Source organism: Mustela erminea, chromosome 3, assembly GCF_009829155.1.
Source record: "Mustela erminea isolate mMusErm1 chromosome 3, mMusErm1.Pri, whole genome shotgun sequence".
Taxonomy (NCBI): domain Eukaryota; kingdom Metazoa; phylum Chordata; class Mammalia; order Carnivora; family Mustelidae; genus Mustela; species Mustela erminea.
In genome coordinates, this window is record NC_045616.1 from 46,750,016 (window position 1) to 46,770,868 (window position 20,853).

General features: G+C 39.4%; 1 protein-coding gene across 9 annotated transcripts in view; it reads left to right on the top strand.

Moving 5' to 3' along the window:
- MCTP1 (multiple C2 and transmembrane domain containing 1) overlaps nt 1-20,853 on the top strand; it is a 520,392-nt gene that overhangs the window by 426,401 nt on the left and 73,138 nt on the right. The gene's annotated exons all lie outside the window — the stretch shown is intronic.

Here is a 20,853-nt window from a genome sequence, read left to right on the forward strand (position 1 = left end):
TTTTTTTTTTTTTTCCATTGAGGATCTACATTTGATTTATAATCGGGAGATTTTACCATCTACCATGTCCATAATGGTGCAGGAACCAAAGTTATCTGATCATCAGTTTAACAGTATTATATAATACTTCATAATAATAGCAGCATAATGTTTAGACAGACATACCTGTGACCTGAAACTTCTCCCTTTTACATAACTCAAGCAGGGGTGCCTGGGTGGCTCAGTCAGTTAGGCATCCAGCTCTTGATTTTTGCTCAGGGCATGGACTCTGGGTCCTGAGGTCGAGCCCCGCGTTGCTCTCCATGCTCAACGCTCAGTCTGCTGGAGACTCTCTTTCCCACTCGCTCTCTACCCTCCCCCTGCTCACATGCACAAGCTTCGTCTATAAATAAATAAATAAATAAATATCTCTACTAAATAATTCAAGCAAACTACACTTTACCTGGTAACACCAGGTGAATATACTTCTTCAGAAAAAAATTATCATCAAAATAAAAGAAAAATCCTGAGACGTAGCCACCACACATATAGCAAAGTTGCCAACAGCACACCATGTTTATTTTACTCTTTTATTTATATATATATTTGTTCCTCTCATGGGATTGTAAATTTGGGGGAGGGGACTCTTAGTTCATCATTGCATTTCCTGCTTTACCTAGGAAGTGTCTTGCAAGTCTGAAGTGTTGAAAACATTTTCTGTAAGGTTCATCAAATCCAACGTGAGATTGTTAATAGAGATTTTAATGGTTAGGCAGTATCAACAGACAAGAAGTTATTACTGGCAAAGATTTTATGGGTATATATTTAAATTGCACACTGAGAGACAAGCCTCAAATGCCATAAGCATTGGTGTCATGGGGACAAATAGGTACTCTTGTCAATTAATCCAGGATGTTTTCTTTAAGAAAATGGGACTCTCTCAGACAATTGCTTTTTTGTACCATTTATTTCAGGGAGATTGTCGAGAGAGAAGAATATCTACTTTTCATTCAGTTGCCTTGAGACAAATTTGCAAATAAGATTATTTGCAAATAAGAAAAAGTGGTAATTTAGTTTCAGCTTCTTAATCCTATGAGGGGGTTTATCGTCAATACTTAGTCATTGGTTTGAGTATTCTTACTGAAAAATTCTGTAACTATAGATTTTACTTGTTATCTTCTCCAGAATATAGCTGCCTTGCCTGGAAAGGTACACTTGCAGAGGGAAAAGAGTCACATATAATATATCCCCTTGTGCTTCCAAATCTCTAAGAATTTGTATTTCTATTGAAGAGTTCCAGGGTTGCCTAGGTGGCTCAGTTGTTGAGCCTCTGCCTTTGACTCTGGTCATGATCCCAGGGTCCTGGGATCAAGCCCTGCGTCAGTCGGGCTCCCTGCTTGTCAGGAATCCTCCTCCTCCCTCTCCTACTCCCCTTGCTTGTATTCCTTCTATTGCTGTCTCTGTCAAATAAATAAAAGCTGAAGGAAGGAAGAAGGAAAGAAAGAAAGAAAGAGAGAAAGAAAGAAAGAAAGAAAGAAAGAAAGAAAGAAAGAAAGAAAGAAAGAAAGAAAAGTTACAGAATATGTAAATTTCTCTACTGCCCTTTTTTTCCTCAAAATTTAATCCCAAACTTGTATTTACCGGATCTTTTCTATTAGACACATCTCTAACAGAGCTCCCCCTCTAACCATGGACTTTTGATTCCTCAGCACAGTCCACTGTGTAACAGTCCATAGTCCAAGTTTCATGGAATGCCAGCTCTACTCCATAACCCTCAGTAACTGCCTTTTATTGGCCCAAAACACACAGTCCACGTAGTCTGTTCTTCCTAACCAGAGCAGCAATCACAACACTTCATTCAGTTTTTTTATGCAGTGGTTCAGTTGAGACAATATAGAACTCATAAATTCATTTTTTCTAATTAAGTGTCTTCTCCCATACCTAGCTGTGCATTTGAACTTGTTGCTCCTTTTGCAAACAAGTCTGGATTACACCTTGCTGGTTATAGATTATACACACACACACACACATCTATGCATATACCTATACATTCATATACACGTGCATACATATATATGTAAATCAAGGCCAAATATTGACGGGGGCTCGCATGCTGTGTCTAATTGGCTCTACACCGTAGTGCATAGCACTGGAGGAGTGGTGTTCTGCCCTAAGTCCTTATTGCCATCCCCAAAAGCATGCAGAATCTCTCAGCATGTGTGCAAACTTTAGGTAATCTCTGAAGTACATTAATCACACCACTGCGTGATTCCAGAAACTTTCTTGTTTTAAAAGAGAGTGAGAGAAGGAGGGAAAGTGGGCGGGCAGGCAAATTTCCTCTCATGGGGAAAAAAAAAATCATTTGTACATTTAGCTGAGAACATTCAATTAGGATGAAAATGATAAAAGAAAAACAAGTCAAATTGACCTTGAGCTTTGTATAGCAAGAGAAAAAAAGGAATAACATTTTCATGACCTGAGAAATTCAAAGAAAAAAGAAAATACAGGGAAAGATGAGAAGTTCACAGATGGGCAAAAATTCTATCTTCACCGTATGGGTTGATGGTTGAGATTAATACTAAAATAGGAAAGGATTTCTTTGTGTGTTTGTTGTTTATTATGGAGACCATATCCTTTCTTGGATATGTAAGATCGCAGGAGCTAAATCCCGTCTTTTCCCTGCCATGGTGCCTGTTCTGGTTTAATGAGAAAAATGAGATGTAATCTTTGCTGAGGAAGTTTTGCTGCATTTAATGAGCTGAACCCTTTGAGGATGGGGTGAGGAGACAGCTGGTCGTGAGGCTAATGCTATAGACTCGAACGCGCACGTGAGAAAGAGGCGTGGTTCGAAATGGTATCTCACCTCTGCTGTTTCCCAATTGGACTTGTTAAAAATAAGCACTCCTACATCTGAATCTACCTACACTCACACCATGACATTAAAGTTTCTGGCATGAGAATTGTTAGGCTTTTCTGGGTTGGGGGGAGGACTATTTAATAAATACATGTTTCGTTGAGAAATGTCTTTAGCATGAAGGGGTTATAAAGACAGCAGTGTCATGCTTGTCTTGGTTGGAGCTGTCACTTCAAAACCTGAGTAAAATTCCCCACCTCACCCCCACCCCTGGCCACACCCACAGTGCCCATTAGGCTTGTACCAACTATCCACATTGTAGCTACTAAGGACTGAAGTTTTTTATTTGTTTTGTTTTTGTTTTTTTAAATATTTTATTATTTGACCGAGAGACACAGAGAGGGAACACAAGGAGGGAGAGTGCGAGAGGGAGAAGCAGGCTCCCCACTGAGCAGAGAGCCCGAAGCAGGGCTCCATCCCAGAACCCTGGGATCATGACCTGAGCCGAAGGCAGATGCCTAACAACTGAGCCACCCAGGCGCCCCAAGGACTGAAGTTTTTTAAAGTTAAGGAGCAGATGCCAGGAAGTTGCCTTTGCTTTGGGTTTAAAAACCACTGAATCGGGACGCCTGGGTGGCTCAGACTGTTAAGTGTCTGCCTTCGGCTCAGGTCATGATCCCGGGGTCCTGGGATCGAGTCCCGCATCGGGCTCCCTGCTCAGCAGAGAGTCTGCTTCTCCCTCTCCCTCTCCCCTTCCTTGTGCTCTCTCTCTCTCTCAAATGAATAAATAAAATATCCAAAAAATAAAAAAAATTTTTTTTTAATAATAAATAAATAAATAAATAAATAAATAAACCCCGCTGAATCCTTATTACCCTGGGCTCCCTGTTAGGCACTTTGTTTCATCGTGACCTTCATCTCAGCCCCCAGGAGAGAAAAGCTGATTTTATCAGCCCAGCCCATAGTTTGGGTCCTCCTAAGTCAAGTGCTGCCCAGTCTCTTCCTCTGTGGCAAGCGAGGGGCAAGCACAGGTGGAATGAGCGTGGCCACAAGAGCCCTTCCTGGAGAGGAGGGAAGCAAGTCTCCAAGTCTCAGAGAAGTCTTTTTTGTTGTCCTTGTTCAAAAGCATTTATTTAGAATAGGAACTGAAAAGGGCTTAAACTTCCTCACCTTTCAGCTAATCCAACTCAAGCAGAACCATGAGAAGACCTAACCACTGCTGTCCTCCACTCCTGGGCCACGAGCACATCTGTCTGTCTACGCTCCTCCCCTTCAGCCTGACCCTGAGTCAGGCAAGGCGCAGACTTCCCTGGACACAGCTGAGGAAGGGGCAAGAGGACACACTTGTCTCTCTGTGAGACAGTGGGGCTCTGCCTCTAAGCCTCCAGCCCTTATGATGTACAGCCTTGCTCCAGGCAGCCACCTACATTGGTTGGGGGAAGGTACAAGCTACAGAGTAGGCTCCAAGGCTCAGAGAAGGGAAGACCTGCATTTGCTAAGCAAACCAGGGGTCTCTTGCACCTCCTAGGAGATGGGTGTCCTCGCTGCTTTACAAATAGGAAATCTGGCCAGAGAGATTTAATAACTTACCCAAAGGCACGCAGTTAGAAAAGGCATGCAGTTAGAAAGTAGCAGAATGGGTATTAGAGTCTGTTGGTCCGTCTGAAATATGACCCCTAACCACCGATCAGGTGCATGACTCTTAAGACTTCATTTTGATACATCCCATGCCTCCCTGGGCAGCTTTAGAGCAAGTTTCTGCCTTGAGTTTTAGAAGATCTAGCAGCATTAACTCCACCTTCAAGAACACAGATTGCTGGAAAACCTCGTTGCCCCCCACTCCACTTCCGTCCTCCAACTCCTCCCTGCCTTCAGAGAAATAGAGCAGGTGTTTATGAAGCAACTTCTATGTATCAGGTATCCTGCTAAGCCTTTTTAGACACATCATCTATTTTAATTCTTTACAATAACCTTATCAAGTAGATTGTTCTAACTAGTTTTATCATCATTTTACAAACGAGGAAATTCAGAACCAAAGAAGATAAATAATGAGTTCCATAGAGGAAGTGGGATGTGAACTCAGCTCTTCCCTGTTCTGAAACCCAGGCTATTTTCATGGTGTATGCTTGGTCGTGCCTGTCCCAAGGGCTTATTTTCTTAATGTTGAGAGCCTGATGTGGAATCCCAGGTATTCCCCCAAATCCTTGTGAAGTTCCCAGTGACCTCTCAAGAATTTGCATTGGTCCCTTGTTTGATCCCAGGTGACCCCACTAATTTCAGGATTGTTCATGACCTGTAGGACTACCTTCACTCAAACCAGGTGAGCATGGATGGGAAGAGTAAACCAAAGTGGAGAATCTCTCATATTAGTGAAGAAAATCTTTGAATATTTTTGATATACAAAGATTCTTCAAGAGGTGTTTTTTAATTACACTTTAAAAGAACATTCAGTTTCACTGTCATGATATTCCTCCCACATAGCAGTCTCACTTGCCTAATCAATGGAGGCATTAAAAGACTGAAGAGTAGGGTAAATCAATGAAATCATTCTCTGATTCATGATCTAACTGTGACACAAATTGAGCCAAAGTCTGCCTTGCTAAAATACTTATTTCAGTAAATACTGAAATGCTTTGTTAGCTTCCTCAAATGGCAAAACCCTTGATTCTGCTTTCACCCATTAGAATGGTACTGGATATTGTTTCTTGTTGGATCTGGTTCAGTTAGGCCCAGAGCACTTATTTCTAGAAACAAATCTTATGAGGAGAGAATGTTCTTTGCTGCTAGAAATGCTGGTGCTGGGACAATGTGGGATGGCCCAGCAAATACAAGCCAGCCAAGAATCATCTACTTGTTTGACTTGAGTTCTTGTGAATCAGGTAGATTGATCATTTTCTCGGCTGGTCTCAAAGAAGTCCCTGGTGCAATATTTGAAGGTGTAGCTTACTGAACAAGTGAGATATTGCTGACAGAATCTAGAGGCTGGCCAAAATGGAGAGGAGAAGAGAGAGGACTCCATAAGCAAAACACTTTGAATGTACAGTTAGACCTTTTCTACTTCAATACTTGATCATTCACGGAAAGTAGCATAGACCACAAGCCTCCTCTGTTTGCATCTCAGTACCAAAAAAGACCACATACTTGCTCTTAACAGAAGCAGCACTGAGTCATACAGCCTGTAAACACATCTAAAAATGGATGATCACTTTTTTCTTCTTCCTGCTTATTTCAACAGCAATTTTCTCAATTTTTTCAGAAGGTCACCAGCTTGCAAAAATCTGAGAAGGACCATGAAAAGAACCAGACCTTTCGTTTTCTAACACCGTCACTAGAATTTAAAAAAAAAAAAAAAAAGTAGAAACCAACAGCCAATCAGATGTCAGTAAAAGTTCATCCCCTATGACTCCTCTGAAAGCTATTCACCAACCGCTTAGCTGTGCCAGATAATCACTCACTGTATAGATTGGTGTCCCCAGACATCAGTGATCATCACCTCATCAGGCTCTGGACATTGACCAACAGATTTCCACAATATTTCGACACTGTTCAAATGTCCCCCACCTGACTGCCATGTTATTTACTATCCCCTCCGTCTTGGTAGCTGACAAAGCCTTCTACCCTACAGATTTCTCTCAAACTTCAGCTCCTAAAACTCTCTGAATTCACCCCCAATTTAGGGTTCCCAGATTTAGCAAGTAGAGATACAGATGCCCAATTAAATTAGAATTTCAGATAAACAGATGTTTATCCTAAAATAATACTCATTATTTATCTGACATTCGAATGTAACTAGATGTTCTGTATTTATTTGGTAACTTTATCCCAGTTGCACATTTTTTTTGTTTGTTTTGTTTGTTTGTTTGTTTTTCTCAAGAGCTTTAGGAAGGTGATCTGTTCTGAAACAGTATTCTGAATGTCTGGCTATTTTGGTCTTTCTCCAACCTCTTCAAGAATAGTATAGAAGACAGCCTCATGAGTGGGCCCCACTCAAACTATAGATAACTTCAGCTTTACTTTCCCTGGATTCCAGCAGAATTGTTTGTATGTTTTGTTTTGTTTTCTTTTTAATTTGTGTTTAAGGGCAGCATGTTTATTGAACAATAGGTGAGGGTCCTGGGTAAAAGGTGGGGGAGGGGAAGACCACAAAAATGAACTAGACAGGGTCCCTGCTCTTTTGTCATCTCTTTTACCTGCAAAATAAGTATTCAGCACTTGGGAGAGCAGGAAACCTAGGTTATGCCACTTGTAAAGACTCACACAGCAAGGCTGGACCAGAACCCTGGTTCTGGTTCCCAGGCCAGCATTCTATCCCTATCTTCCCATTCCTCTGGCACCCATTCAGCAGGCCCTGAGAGGGCAAAGGCTTGGTCCATAAAACACAGTAAGAAGCAGGGAAAAAAGGTATGATGCCCTTCTCATCATGTAGATGTGGAAACTGAGGCTCAGGGTAAGTTGGTAATCTCTGCAGAGCCAGTCAGTGTGTGGGGGACAAACATGGTGGCCGAGGGAGGGGCAGCACAGGCCAGGTCTCCAACTTCACAGAAGCACATGGCTGCACCGGCTGCAAGTTGTCTGGGGCGGGGGGGTTGCGGGGGGGGCAGGGACGTGCAGGTTGGCACAGTGTGTGATGTGATGATGTGACAGGTGGCTGGAGTTCCTAAAGTGCTTGCCCAAAGAGCTGCGCACAAAGGGCTTGACCTGCAAGTACAATATATGGTGGTTCTGCAGTCCCTGAGGTGGGCTTTCCCGGTGCTCACGCTGGGGCAGCCCCTGAGGTTCCTCCTCAGGCTGTGGGGGACCTGGATGGCCTTGACAACTAGGAGGAGGAGGGCGTGTCCTGGTCCTGGAGGTCACCAGGGGATCATGAGGTAGGGACTGGGCTAGAGGGGGGGAAGCAGCAACAGTGGCTCTCCCCTTCCACCTTGGGGAAAAGGGAAGCTTTGAGAGCTGGTGGATATAGGAGATGGGGACTGAGGGTAGCCAGCATGATAGCCGCTTTGGGAGCAGCAGCTATCCTGAGTGGAGGCTGTTTGTGCTTTCCCAGATAGTGATACCTTCTCTCTATGCCATCTATTCTTTTCTCTAAAAATAAACTTACTAAAATAAATATACTGTTTTTCATCAGGCATATTTTGTTTTTTACAAAAATTGGATCACATTAAATGTACTGTTAGTATACCTACTCTTTATATCAACACTATTTAGAAATATCCCTTAAATCACTGGAAAACCACAGGATTTTTAGTGACTGCATAGTTTTCACCATGTGACTAATCAATTTTTTCTTGAACACTTACATTAGAAATGTCTCAAAGAGGGCGCCTGGGTGGCTCAGTGGGTTAAGCCGCTGCCTTCGGCTCAGGTCATGATCTCAGGGTCCTGGGATCGAGTCCCGCATCGGGCTCTCTGCTCTGCGGGGAGCCTGCTTCCCTCTCTCTCTCTCTGCCTGCCTCTCTGTCTACTTGTGATCTCTCTCTGTCAAATAAATAAATAAAATCTTTAAAAAAAAAAAAAAAAAAAAAGAAATGTCTCAAAGATTTTTGCCATCTCAGATAATGCTGTAGAGAAATCTTTTGACCAGATCCTCTATGTGGTCTCTGGTAATGCCCTTTGAGGAAATCATTGTAGGAGAGTTTTGGGTCAGAGCTCCTGTGCATTTTGAGTATTTTGGCTTACTAAATTAATACTAATTTGCCAGCCAGTAGGATTTTAATATTTTGTGTATATGTTCCTGGGTAACTACCTAGCATTTTTTTCATTTTCTCCGGAGAACCATCCCTGACTTCCCTCCTACTCTTGACCCCTACCACCAGCCTACCCTTGCCAACATGTACCCTTAGAACACATACCCTCACCCCACTCAGACCCCATATCCTTCTCACTGTATTGTAATAGTCGCACCACTGTGGGTCTTCCTTACCAGCCTAAAATTGTTCTCATTGTATTTCGCATTTGTGTATTTAATCCCCGCACGGAACGAGATGTCGCAGACATGGCAGTGTAGTAGTTGCTCAAAACTGTGATGAATGAACAAATATTTTAGTCCAATCTTTCCAAATTAAAAATTGTCTAATTTTTATGCATAAGTATTTCCATTCAGTGAAAGTGTATTGAACTTCTCCAGGCACAGTGCTAACTCTTGTTCCAAAGATGATTAAGACAGGATCCTTGCCCAGGCCAGTTTGTGGTCTAGAAGGAAATGAATAACTAAATCGAATGCGTGAACATAATAGGTGTGCTAATAGAGGCAGGTAGGTGATGTGCCACGTGTGCAACCGAAAGACATTTAGATGACCCCAGATGTCTGTGCGTGGGCTGCATACGTAAAGAAAGGGGGTGTTTATCTGTGGCCACAGCACCCATTCTACACTTCAGTCTGTCCGTTTTGCTCTTCCTAACTCTGTGTTTGCCTTTCATACTTCTTCAGTTTATTGGCTAGCCTTTTGCTGTCTTCTCAGACTTCATCTAAACTTCAAATTGGAAAGATAAAATTGTAAAATGGTGGAAGATGAATGTCACCTGTACGTGACATGTCCGTTCCTATAGAGAAAGATGTAAAGGAAAGCGTTTCTATTTTTAAAAGTCAATTTACGGAGGATTCTCCTCGGTGGAAGGCATACTGCTTGCTTTGGATCTGCGAGGACTCAGAAGACAGAATTTAAAGTTAGGGGTAACCACCATAGAGGATGTTTCCAGTTACTCTCCAATTTTGCCTAAATCCTTCCCAACTTGCTCAGATTCTCCAAAGACACATGTGAGAATATTACAAGGTAAAGAGCTGAGCTTCATTCTTCTAGAGGATTTCTGCCCTGAAATCTTGCTCCTTTCCCACTAAATGAACTGTCTGGGCAAATTTGAGAGAAACTTGAAGCTCTTGCTCCATAAATAACCTATAGCCTCTTATTTGGGCCCCAGATGACCCCTGGAGCCCTTAGAAACTCCTTGTAAAACCAGCTTTCTAAAATTCCCTTCAAAGCCTCCCTTGGATCCAAAGAATTCATCACCTAGATGGTTCTCCAACGTGTCCAAGCCCAGCATTTACCTCTGTATGTCAACCAAATGGTTTTATTATCTCCATTCTTCGAAAAGGTCTGCCCCCACAATTTTGTTGCTTCTGTAATAGAAGAAGGGGATGGAGAAGGGGGGGGAAAGGTGCTCATCATTTTGGTCTCAGTTCTCGGGGTGGCTGTGTTATTTTTACTCTCCCTGCTTTTAGTGATAGCCTGTTTGTTCCTTCTTAATGGCTTTGCATTCTCCTTGTAGCAAGCCAAAACTCCTTTGAACTTTATAGTGAAGGAGGTAGGATATAGGGCCAACAGAAGCACCTTGTGGCTGACCCTTGACCTCATGACTAGTTTGCATTACTGGTTCTAAGCATCATGCCCTCTGTAGTGATTGGTGTTGGCACAGAGTTTCCTATGATATTTGCGAAGATTTATTGCCCCTGGATCAGAAAGGTGGTAAGAAAGTACAAGACCTCAGTTAACAAGCCAAAAGTGGGAACCAAATGGTATGTCTTTATCTGCTTGTGGAAAATGTTTATAAATCTGAACTCTGATAGGGGTCTAGTAACTCAGAGAGGTTTGTGTTCATTTTGTTGTTGTTGTTTAGTGTTACGTAGTATACATTATCAAGAGCATGCAATTCTAAAGTCTTTCCATCTTCTTCTATGTAGAACTTTAATAGTACATGTAGGTAACCAAACTAAAATGTGCCTTCAAGGGCATTTTCTGTCATTTATCACTGAATTTATTCCATTATGCAGGAAAAAAATAACTATCATTCCACATCATTTATTTTTTAAAAAATAACCAAATATTCTGTTAGCATGATTAGATGAGAGAAAGTCGGTTCATCTAAAAGTTTCCAAGCAAGTTACGCTCCCACGGATAGCCTCAAAAACATCTTAAAAATGACCATTACCACGACTCATTTCCAGTTGGTAGAGGTTAAAAGCCCAAACTTTGAAATTAGGAAGATCTGGGATTTAATTGCAGAACTTCCTCTTGTTAGCCATACAAATTTATTCATTCCCCTGAGCCTCAGTTTCCTCACCATTAAGACAGGGATAATAACCTTACCTTGCTGAGGTTTTGTGACGATTAAAGAGACAACATACTGTCTTAACCATACAGCAAGGACTTAGTCAATGACAACTATGCACCCGCGCATGTAGAAAACAGGACAAACCAGCAAGGGTGCAATGAGGGTTTAGACGTTGTACGTGACTTCCTCTTTTGAAAAGTTCCCTTGTAAGTGCTCTTGAAGAGGATGGTTTTCCATGACCATCAGTCTTGGTTTTAAGCTTATAGATCAAGACATTAACATTGCCACAGAAAGATTTCCCATGTCTATAATCCCACCTGCTATGTGTGTGGGAGTCCCACAATAATAAAAACTGTATTTTTATCAGGAAAAAAAAAAAAAGCAGATGAAGAAATTTGACCAGTCCTCTACAGATGAAAACTTCTTGGTAACTGAATTTTACAGAAATACCATAAATAAATGCCATTTTCTAGATCATATCAATAGATATTTGAAAGAAACATTTTTCTTGTTTATTGTAATACAAACCTCCAGCAGGCACAATGCATAAAGACAAAGGCCGGCAGCACTCTGAGAAAAGAACAGGGCATTTTCCTGAAACTGTCTAAATCGTCTTTGAGTCCAAAAACACAATACTCCTTCCTGACAGCCTCACTCCGGATGTCGACTAAGAGAAGGAGAAAGGTAAACCTACATAGCATACCAGGCCTGGGCAAGGGGACTAATTTTAATAAATCAGACTAGAACATGAAAATGTCAACTTAATCAAGCATTTAAATTTTATTAATCAAGCCTAATTTTTATGAGTGCAAATAATCACTGAAGCTGGACAAATTTGTTCTCGATTGCATCAGAAACATAATTTTAATATTTAATGGACTGATGAATTTAAATGGAGAATTATCTTTATGAAACATGCTCTTCATAATTTGCCATTAAATGAGAAATAAAAAAAATCAACATAAATCTTACATAAAGGTTATTTAACTAAATGTTGGTACTATAAATATTATAAATACATTATGCACTAATTTAGCAATCATACAGTACACTACATAAAGCAGAAATGATAAGTGGACCAGGCAAGCTTTTCCTAGAATATAGAGCTCTTGTGCTATATTGTGGAAAGCTTGTGATAAAACGGTTACGGAGGTTTTGTGTGAGGTTTCGTGAACATTCTTTTCATTCAGGCTTTTATGCTACAATTCACCATTCACCATAGACATTCTTTCCAGTTCAAATGTAGGTCTAAACCCACATGGGCTTTCTTTTGTGAGGTGATTATTCTTTATCAAAAAGAGATTAAAAAATATTTTTATCATTATTATTTATAGAAAAGGGATATAAAGAAAAAAACTCAAGTTTTCGGACTCTATGATTTCCTGACATTCAAAAACTCAGTCTATTTTTAGATTTTTTTCACATAATGTTCTCAGGCCTCGAAATATTCTAGGACTGAGAGGAACAAAAGAAAAAGAGAATCAAATTAGTGCCAGAATGTTTTTCTCTACAAATGTCCACCGATTCCCCTCACCCCTTCCATTCTCTCCTGCATTCTGCTTAACATAGTGAGTAGCTGAGAATTTCTGGAAAAAGTGGATCGAACGTAGCAGAGCAGTACGGTCCAAAAGTTTGCTAATGTTAATCTCCAATATAAATGATTTTTTGTCTTGTTTTCCAATTCTGTTGTTCCAAAAGTGTAGCATTTTTCTCTAGTCCATGTCCTAAAACTATACATTTACCTGAAAAGGAACTTCTTGACTACTGCTGCTTTAATGCTCCCCGAGCCTATCTTTGGGGTTAGAGCATTGCATGTTTCTGAGGAGACTGGAGGTCGCACCTGTCCCTCCTCTGGCTTTGCAGAAAATGTTTTAAATAGATAATGTGGACTCCTCATGACATACTTTAAGTACTTAAAGTATTACATTTCATTTGAAATGAAAATTCCCAAGGTTGTTTTGTATTTTAAACATTTAAAATTAGGCCTTTTTAAAAAAAAATAACAAATTCGTGGTTCTGGAATGGAAATCTGGTTTTATAAGAGGCTTGAGTGCATAATTTTCTTCTTTATTTGAAATCTGTTTACTTTTAATGGGCAAAAAATATTTTCCTTTGAAAATACTAAATTTTATAACATCCATTAGTGGCAAGTCTAGTTATCTTTTAATCTCACTTTGCAAAGCACATTAAACAACTCCAGTGTTTTCAGTTTGTGGGGTTTTTTTTTTCCTTTTCTTTTTGGCTTTTTGTATATATTTTTTTTCTAACATGACCAAAAAATAGTTTCAAAAAAGCATTATTATTCAGAAAGCACATTGTAGGTTAACAGTTGACCTATTTTTCCCTGCTCAAATTAATATCCGATATCCTAAAGACACCAAGCTCAGAATTTTCCCTGCCAGCGAAAATACAATACATGGGGAAGCCTTTAGATGGAGACATAGTTCAAATAAACACTAGAATTCTGTTCCCAGGGCTTTGTGTAAGTGTAAGAATGAACATTTAAGAATACTCCGAGGGAAATATGAAAAGAAATTCATTTCAGATGCTTATACTGATTATAGAATTTATATTATATTTAGTCTTTTATAATGGAAGAGGTTTTCTGCATATTAAGCTGACACTTAAAAAAAATAAAAGGTTACATCTTCTTGGCCAGCAAAGTAAATTTAATGCCCTTGCACCTTACAGCAAAGCATATTATACTGCAAATAAGAATGTTGTTGTTGATGATGCAGAATACAGGCTGTATGTAATCAGTGGCATGCATCAAAAGTCATCTGATAGCCACATTAAAGCCACATTTCCTATTAAGAATCAGACTAAATTACAACATGGCACTTCCCAGAATGAGCCAAGGAAATGCGTTCTGCGAGAAGAAATAATTGTATTTGAGTGTCTCTGTAAAAATCAGGAAGTCTTTTAGCAGTAAGTAATAATGCTTTTCTTTTTAGTCTGCCTTCTTTTGTGTTGCAATATATTCAACCTCACTGGCAAGCCTATCACACTAATTATTATTACATCTAGTGGTTCAGTTATCTTGATGACTACTGTAGCTGAAATACGCCAAGGTCAAATCCTTAATAGCGTGAATCAAACTAAGCAGCCATCATACATCCAGTTGCTTTTGAGATATACTGGATGAAACAGTGTATCCCAGACCTGTTTATGAGTCTTATTATTCTTCCAAACGTGGAGTAAATTATATGTACAGCTTAATTGTGCCGTTCATTTTGCAAAAGTTCCTTCTCAAAAATTTTGTGAGAAGCAGGCATGTTTTATTTGGCACTTTAGCTGACTTTGGTGGACCAGAGGTCAGCTCTGGTTCTTTTCAGCCATCCAAAAGAGTCAGAGTGTTTATAAGCATCTTCTCAATCCATTGGCTTCCAATAATTTCATATGATATTTACACATGTAATAAATTCACTGGCACACAAATGCATGCTTTGCTTGGTTTATGCACACACAAAATGGTATAAATGAACTCCAGACCATGTTGAAGAATTCTGCTCTCTCCAAATTCCTCTGTATCTCTAGGGTGGAAATAGGCATTTAGTTTGTAATGTGTCCAAATATAAGCATCTGTACACATTTGGATGTTCTATGAATATGAAATTAAATATGAAACTTCTTTCTTTTGTGACAATTTTCTTTCTTTAATTTTTTAACATGCAGTTGCACATCTGGACAGCAGTGATTTCTTCTTTAATTTAAATGTGTTGCTTTTTTATAGACCGTGTTTGAGTAAGGCAATTTGAATTGTGCAACTATTCATTCTGAACATAGCAAAACATCTATTATATTCAAAGATTATTTCCAAGGAAAAAAGTAAACATATGAGAGAAACTGGTTTGTCTCAGCTTTGGCTTGGGGAGTTTCTGGCTTCGTGGTACTCAGTCCTTATCTTACAAGGGTGACATGACCAGGATTCTTTCTCGGTTCCTTTTTCTTTGAAGAGTAGTAAGTGGAGGACCTTATTCCTGGGCAACTCAAAATACAAAGTGTTTTAACAATTATTGGTAGGCCTTTTAACTCCCTTTGGTCACTTTGTTTTAAGACACACCCCCTAACGTTGCATTAAAAAGCAGTAATCAGTATTCACTACCCCATGAGGACTTTGACAATGAAGTTTACCTGAGTCTGCCTTTTCTCATCCCTTCACTGTCTTGGTGTTCTATTCTGCATCCTCAGGTCCCCTCCCTTATACATCATTGTCTGGGGCAGTACTATTAAACATGTTGTACTTGTATTTAGATTACCAACACCATTATTAATATTTTCAGCCAAATAAAATTTTATTTCCTTGCAAATCATAAGACATTTAAGTTGTGTTGAATTATAATTAAAAGTCATAATACGAAAAGAGCTCCTGGGCGACTATATAATATACAGATTCTACAGATGAGTTTGGCTCCATTTGAAAATGTATTTTTTAAAAAAGTATAGCCACATACTCTATTTTATATGTTAATGACAAATGCTCAGCAAATAGGGAGTATGGAAGAAGAAATATTACGCTTTTAAAAATAATGTTATCTGCTTATTCTTTAGCTGTAATGTAGCTGGCATGCTGCATTTGGGGCTGTCTCCGTGTGTTTTTAAAAATGTCATCTTTATTAGTATTACATTCAAGGAATAGTACCAAGAATCCGTTTCTTTCAAGACCTTCCTCCAGTGTGTGGCATATAAGTCTGTGACGAGCGACATTACAGAAGGTCATGTCACTTTTAACTGCTTGCATTACATCTTTCTGATTTCCCTAGTGCCCTTCCTTTGTTTGATTAATACTACTTGCTTTCAAGCAAGGTATCAGAAAGCATAATTTGGAAAGAGAATTCTAGAGCCAAACTGAGAGATTTCCCCCCTCAAGAAAAGGGAAAGAGAAAAGAAAAGAAAAACACAACTTTGGAGAAATGTATCTTTTCTAACACATGCATTTTTTTCAACACTTATTTTTTTTTTCCTCAAGGAAATTCTGCATATGTGTTATTAAGTTATTGTTGACAAATGTTTGGTCAGTTTGACTTCATATACTTGAAAACAAAACTATGTAGTCTTTATGTGGTTTTATTGAAGAGGAAAGAGCTGGAGTTTGAGACAGGACTCCTTTATTTTGTTTTTCTTTGTTAGGTATTAAACTCCTCCACTCTCTTTCTACATGGTAGGTGTTACGTGAGTTCTCTGGGAGAGGTTGCAGTTTCTTGAAGTCACTAAATGCACTTCAGGGATACGTTCAGTTTGTTTTTAACACCTTAGTTGCAGTTTCTGTATTCATTGAATTTGGCCAGGGCTCATGTCTTCAAGCACAGCCCCACTTCTGAAACACTCTTGCCTTCATAGCCATCCATTGCTTTGGTCCCTTAAAGCCTGCAAAGTAGTGAAATCATTATCATTTTAAAGGAGGGTTTTGATCCACGCCTCTACCTGTGTCCATTTATGTGTTTCTTGGTGACTGTGAAACATGAATTGGAATTTTATATGTCCTAAAGAACACTGAATATTTTGCCCAGGACAAAAAAAATAATATAATTTTTAAAAATGTATGTTGAAGGGGCACCTGGGTGGCTCAGTCAGTTAAGCGTCTGTCTTCAGCTCAGGTCATGATCCCAGGGCCCTGGGTTCGAGCCCCACATCGGGCTCCCTCTCCCTCTGCCTGTCACTTCCCCTGCTTGTACTCTCTTTCCCTGTCCAATAAATTTTAAAAATCTTTTAAAAAATAATGTTTAAAATATCATTAAATTCATGTTAGCTTTCTTCTCACTAATAGCTAACCTTTTTGAACATTTATTTCAATACGAGAACTGTGTTAAGTACTTTATACACTATTTCATTGGGTCCTTAATCAACACTGTGGGATAGGTGCTATTATCTCCTGTTTCCAGAGCACTTTAAACCCCACCTGAACAAAACGTAGTAGTGGGATACATTCTGAAGCAGCTTCAAAACATCCGTAGGAAAGCATCTGTATTATAAATCCTCACTTGTAGATGTTTATGATGTAACATTAAAAAGGCACTGGAGGAGGGGAAAAGCCCTCTCTAGAGCGCTAAAACACAACACAACGGCCTCTAGCTAACACAACACTTTTCTGCCAAATGTAAGAGCAAATGGTTGTATTGGGTGGTTCTGGCTGCACATTTGTAGAGCAATTGTGCGTAGCCAATTACCCACTTGTGCAGGGGAAGAACAGTTTGGGTTTCGCAAATGAAGAGCCTGATTCTGTAGACCTCTTTGAGTCGTTCTCAAACATAAGATCCGCAGCTGATTTGGAAAATGTGTAAATGAAGCTATTGGCTTGTTTGCTGTTTCGATGATATTTTGGATTTGTAGAAAATTAACTTGGAGGAAGTAGAAATCTCCAAATCTTAAAGGTTAAATGGGTATGCTTTCTGTTTCTGGGCATATATTGGAAGGCATTTTGAAAATTTGCTTTTATTAATCTGCATCCCTGATTAAGTATACGTCTTTCCAGATAAGCTAGTTCAGTTCCTTCCCAACCTTGTTGAGGGCTATGAAGAATAGATGATGCTTTCCTCTGTTCATTCTATCAACAAATAGTTCTGGAACACCTATTATGCACCTTGCAGTCTGCTAGGCAGAATCTAACACCCTTCTTGCTTCCTAGCACCTGCGGCACGATCATAAGTATTGAAGAGGAGAAGCATGCAATACATTTGTTTATTTTTATTTATTTATTTAACAGGCAGAGATCCCAAGTAGACAGAGAGGCAGGCAGAGAGAAAGAGGAGAAGCAGGCCCCCTGCCAAGCAGAGAGCCCGATGTGGGGCTCAATCCCAGGACCCTGAGATCATGACCTGAGCTGAAGGCAGAGGCTTAACCCACTGAACCACCAGGCACCCCAATACATTTTTAATCATAACCAGCAAAAACATTGTTCGAATTTATGCATGGGAGTAAAAGTATACTTGTAGTATTTGTTTCTTTTTCTTCGACATATTCGATAAATGACTTTACGCAGGTAATTTTAGTAAAACATTACTTAACGAAATTATCCTGTTTTATACCTCCCATATATACAACTTTTATCTGAAAAATAAAATGGATCATAATGACCAACCTAACAAATTACTTAATCTAAATCGGTCATCTTAGTAGAGATACAAAATTATAATCATTTAAACAAAACTTAGGAGAGTTGGGTGAATTCTTCCCTCCCCACCCCTCACTCCCCACCCCCAAGAACTGGGCAGGGAGTGAGACCCATCTCTGAGTTGTCCCACTGTCTGGGTTTGCATTCTGTTTCAGCCATTTGCTGTGTTAGGTGAATGCTTTTGAAGAAATACAAAGTACTGAAATGCTGTGGCTGCTTCTCCCATTGAAACCTCCATCAAAAATGGCCCCGTTTGGAATTGCCTGGTATAGAGCACTGGTTATATGTTATTGCTATTATTGTCTATATACTTCCAAATACTTCAAATTTTCAGGAAATTAAAAGCCAACGTGAAAGATTAGCTTATAGCCTCCATTTAAATTTTACTGAATTATAATCCTCTTGAGGGCTGACATGAGTATAGATGAAATATCTGTGTTATTCATCTTTGTATTCCCACAGTACCTAGCACTGTGTTTTCTTGGCCAAGGGGCTTAACAGTAAATGCTTACAGAGTTGCTGAATAGTGTTAGAGAGAATGTTAAGAGTCCTTCCTTCTTGCTGAGGCTGAATTGCTTTATATGCCTTCAGAATAAGTGTAAACTCTCACCAGATATTGGAAACAGCACATTGTGCTACTATGGTTCTTTTGAAATGCTGAATGTCCAAAGCAAAGACCACAAAATTCTACCATGTAATAGAAGATTTAAAGTATGACATTAAATTAGGAACAATCTCACAGGAACATCTCACAGATGTTTTTGGTTCTATATTGGTTTATGAGAAAAGGAGGCTTGCGCTTGGGCTATTCTTTTAAGTAGGCTAATGCTTTTCGAATATTTGAGAACAATTATTAGATCACCAAGAGTCCCGACATGTTATCTCAGTTTGTGTAGCTCTTTGCATAACACAGTCTTAGCTATTGAAGTTTTCACTCATAACATATTCCCGTCTGTATCATAAGCCACATGAAAGCAGCACTCACTGTCTCTATCTTTTAAAGTTATGAGCTTGGGGAGAAAGATTTAAAAATATTTAATAACCATGATTCTATCAAGTTTATTCAGAAATAAAGATACAGACTGGATAAAAAAAGAAAAGCACCACAAGAATTAGAAATTATATGAAATGGCATCAATGCAATCAGAAGTTGGCACTTAGCTGAATAGCAACCCTCCCCAAAGTTTTTTTTAAATGTTTGGTTTCTATGGAGAGAGAGAGAGAGAGAGGGACAGAGAGAGAGAAGGTGTATAAAACCGTAGTAAAACACCTGAAACAGGGGAGCTCCCATTTGTAATGCCACAGTGACACAGTAATCAAGGAAAGGGTAAATTATTGAGCAAATCCAAAATGACTATTCCATTATGCTGAAGTAGGTACACTAGGAGTCATTAAAAAATACATTCATGCATACCCATCTACCTGGATTATATATACATATTACATACATTTGATTACTGAATACATTTCTAATTTTCAGTGTCCATTCTCATAATGTAACCCTTGTATAAAATCAGAGATTTAAAATTAGAGTCTCTGGCTATTCACAAAATAAAAAAGGAAGAAAAAGAAGTAATACAGAGATAGTCAAAAGTTGACATTTATCCACAAGAATTGAAACTTGAGCCTTGGTTGCACCAAAACCACAAATGACAAAAGAAAAAATTAATGAATGGGACCACATCAAACTCAAAAGCTTCTGCACAGCAAAACAAACAATTAATAAAAAGACAACCTGCAGAATGAGAGAAAATTTTTGCAAACCATCTCTCAGATACAGGGTTAACATCCAAAATATCTACAGAATTCAGTCAACTCCCTAACAAAAAAAGCAATCCAATTTAAAAATAGCAGAAGAACTAAACAATTTTCTACAGAGGATCTAGAAATGGCCGACAGGGATGCCTGGGTGGCTCAGTGGGTTAAGCCTCTGTCTTCGGCTCGGGTCATGATCTCAGGGTCCTGGGATCGAGCCCCGCATTGGGCTCTCTGCTCAGTGGGGAGCCTGCTTCCTCCTCTCTCCCTCTGCCTGCCTCTCTTCTCTGCCTCCTTGTGATCTCTCTCTGTCAAATAAATAAACAAAATGTTTAAAAAAAAAAAAAAAAGAAATGGCCGACAGATAGATGGATTTATGCTTAACATCACTAGTATCAAGGAAATGCAAGTCAGAACCACAATGCCGTGTCACCTCTGTATCAGTGGACCACTGAGTTAGCTAACATCTGTTAGAATGGCTGTCGTCAGGAACAGACAATAAGTGGTGCTGAGAATGGTGAATAGAGAGCGGTGACTAGAGAACCCGTATGGTTGGCGGAAATGCAAATTGGTCCAGACACCATGGAAAACAATATGGAGGTTCCCCCCAAAATAAAAACAGATCTGCCCTATGATTGAACAATTACACTTCTGGGTATATACCCAAAGGAAATGAAAACAAGGTATAGAAAAGTTACCTGCACTCCCATGTTTGCCACAGTATTAGTCACAAAAGCCAACATATGGAAACAACCCAAATGCCCATCAGTGGATGAACGGTTGAAAAGGATATGGTATATATACACAGAATATTACTCCATTAAAAGGAAGGAAGATAGTATCCCTTTTGTGACATCATGGTTGGACCTTGAACGCATTAAAAGCAAGACGAGTCAGAGTTAAGTGTAGTACTATATGATATCACTTATTTATGGATTCTAAAAAAAAGTTAAATGATAAAAAATAGCAATAAGGCAGTCACCAAGGGGGATGGAGGGTAGGGATAGCATACACACACAGGACAGATAGTAAATAAGCCATAGAGATCTGATGCACAGTGTAATGAACATAGAAAATAGTGTACTATTAATTATGTAATAAGATAAAA